At 56.6% G+C, this 2,887-nt stretch overlaps 1 pseudogene; it reads right to left on the minus strand.

The window, feature by feature from the left end:
* The window catches only part of LOC108521973 (galectin-9B-like), a 4,677-nt pseudogene extending 2,527 nt beyond the window's left edge, over nt 1-2,150 (minus strand).
* Nucleotides 2,151-2,887: the final 737 nt, after the last annotated feature.

A 2,887-nucleotide genomic window follows, 5' to 3' on the forward strand; every position in this document is an offset into this window, starting at 1 on the left:
GGGCAAAGGTTAGAACCCTGGAGAAGACAGATGGGGACGCTGGTGGCTCTGGCCCATCTTTCCTCTCAGGGAAACGTCTCTCAGCCTAGCCTCCCTTTGCAGGTGGGAGAAGGGAATGCGGGACACGGTCTTCCGTGGCTGCCCACAGGGTGGCAACTGAGGTTGCTTCATCACGGCCAGCCAACCACATCCAACCCCTACCTCGCCAGGCTGGGCAGACGGTCAAGGGCCTGGCCTCTGCCTGCCCCACTCCCAATGGGAGAGGCCCAATGCCTGGCCCTGCCTCCTCCATGAGCCCAGAAGAAGAGCCAAAATCAAGAGGATCCAAAAAGAAAGCAAGAGACTTACAATGGGAGCCGGGTTGGCAGGCCGCACGCCGGGAGGCTGGAGGGGTGAGGAGAGTCAGAACGGTGGTTATCACAGGCACCACAGAACGGGAAGAGACAATGGCAGAACTCCAGGGAGGCTCTTGTGCTCAGAAATGCCTCCCCAGACACACCCGCCTCCCTCTTGCTCCCAAGCAAGCCTTCCTGAGCCCGTGGCACCCAGATTTTTACCCCCAGGTGCCCAGGGCTTTGGGGTTGGGGGATAGGGTATCCCCATTGGTTCCTCTCGAGAGAGAGGAGGCTGGGTTTGTTGGAGACCTCACTGCTTTCTGTAGTTTCCACAGCCAAGAGCATTACTTCCAGTGCCATATTTCACCCGAAAGGTGAGAAGTGGTATTTGTTGAAGGCCTACTGTGGGTCGATTCCTGGGCTTCAGTGTTTTCCAACGAGGGAAGCAGCCTCAGCTCCTATGTCACTGGTGAGGCAATGAGGCTCAGAAAGATTAAGCAACTTGCCCAAGCTCGCCCAGGTGGAAGGGATCAAATCCAAAACGGCTGCCAGTTCTGTCTGACTGTATCCAGTACACTTTCTATCCTCCCCAGCACCAGGGCTAGGGCCAAAGTTGGGTTGACCTGCGAAAGTTCCCTGGGGCTCAACCAGTCCTGAAGTCAGCGAGGCAGGAGGCAGGTGCCCTGTCTGTACCGTGATGGGCCATAGGAAGACTGTGTAGACAAAGCGCCCCTCCTCCCAGTCCCCACTGCTTGAGTGGCCACAGGAAGTGCTGCTCGCCTCCTTGTCCTGGATCCTGCCCCACCCAGTAGACTGTTCTTGCCCTGGCTGGTATCCCATTCTCCCTGGCTGTGAGAACCACATTCCACATTCATTCCTTCTCTGAGCCCCTACTGAGTGCCAGGCACTCTGCAAATGAATAAGCCATGGTCCTAGCCCTCTGGGGCCTCATGGGCATAGGGAGATGGGGTAGAGTGACAGGGACAGACACGCAAACACAGTTACAATGGGGTGCTGTGAACTGGCATGGCACAGATATGTACAGACTCCATGGGGACATGGCAGGAGCGTCCAACAATATTCCGGGCAGGGAGGACTCCCAGAGGAGAGACACTTAGGCAGAGCATGGAAGGGCAATTAGGTGTGTGCTGGGGGCAGGCTGGCAGAGGGTGCTTCCGGGACCAGGGACAGCATATGCAAAATCATGGTGGCCCGAGGGCCTCGTGTGAGCTGCAGAGGCTGCATGAGCTTCGTGGGTTGGGGGTGAGGCAGGGAGGTTGACTGGGGCCAGACTCGGGAGGAATCTGTATGCCCTGCTGGGGAATTTGGGCTTTATCTGAAGGGCTTGGGGCTTTTAAGATTTTTAAGCAGGGAGGGGGTGTGATCAGATTTGCTTATAAGAAGGTCACTGTGGCAGTGGTTGGGTGTGGGGATGGGGAACAGGACCCCTGTTGTCATGGTGAGGAATCCCAGAGGCCTGGGCCATGTCGGTGGCTTCAGGACCCTTGGTGCCTTGGAGAGACATAAAGAAGGGGAGTGAAGAATTCAGGGCAACCCCAGATCCCCAGCTCTGGGTGCCCAGCGGACAGAGACAGGGAACTCTTGAGTGGGCAAGATGGTGCCTGTAGGCCCTGGTGGCCTGCTGGTTGGGGCCAGCCTCTCAGACCCTCGGTCCTTCCTGCTGTCTGCTCAGCCACCCAGGGCCTCTGTGCTGAACTCATGTTTTGTCTGTGCCCCTGGGCCTGGGTGGGAAACAGACAGGCTGGGAGAAAGGCACCTTGGAGAAGGCAGGCTGAACAGGGACTGTGCGGGGTTCTGTTAAAACAAAAGGCACTGGGTGGTAAGGAGAAGCATTAATGGAGCCAAGAAGAAGCTGAAAGGCAGAGGCAGGGGCAAGAGGGAGAGACCTGGCAAGCAGAGGGATGCGGCAAGGGGTTAGGGCCACGCTGAGGTGGGAGGGGAAAGGGCCAGGCTCCAGTGAGCAGCGCAGAGGGGCAGTCTCCCTCCAGCTCTTCCCTCCCCTTCCACCTGCAGGGGAGAGAGTCAGGGAAGGATGGAATGAGAGATGAGGACCAAAGGGTGAGGAGCCCAGATTTGTTGAGGGCCTACTGCGCACTTCGCTCATTTCAGGAAGCTCCCTCGAATGCCGAAAGGGTAACAGCAGCTCCCATCCAGCTGCCAGTGCCCTGCGGGAATGTGGGCCCAGCATACCCTCATCTTCCCATTTTCACGTGGTATTGGTATCTCCTGACCTTCTTTAGTTTTATTTATTTTATTTTGTTATTCAAACAAGAAGTTTTAGAGATGGGGTCTTGCTGTGTTGCCCAGGCAGAACTCGATTTCCTGGACTCAAGCGATTCTCCCGCCTCAGCCTCTTGAGTAGCCAGGATTGCAGACCTCCACCACCGTACCCGGCTCTCCTGACCTTTCAGATGTTGGCAACACATTCAAAGTCTTTAAAATACAGAGGTCAAACCTACCCTGGTGTGTGCCCAGGGGCCACTGTGTGACCTCTGATATCTATCTCCTCACTGAACCACACAACCACCCAC

Source organism: Rhinopithecus bieti, unplaced genomic scaffold, assembly GCF_001698545.2.
Source record: "Rhinopithecus bieti isolate Rb0 unplaced genomic scaffold, ASM169854v2 scaffold_63578, whole genome shotgun sequence".
Classification (NCBI taxonomy): Eukaryota; Metazoa; Chordata; class Mammalia; order Primates; family Cercopithecidae; genus Rhinopithecus; species Rhinopithecus bieti.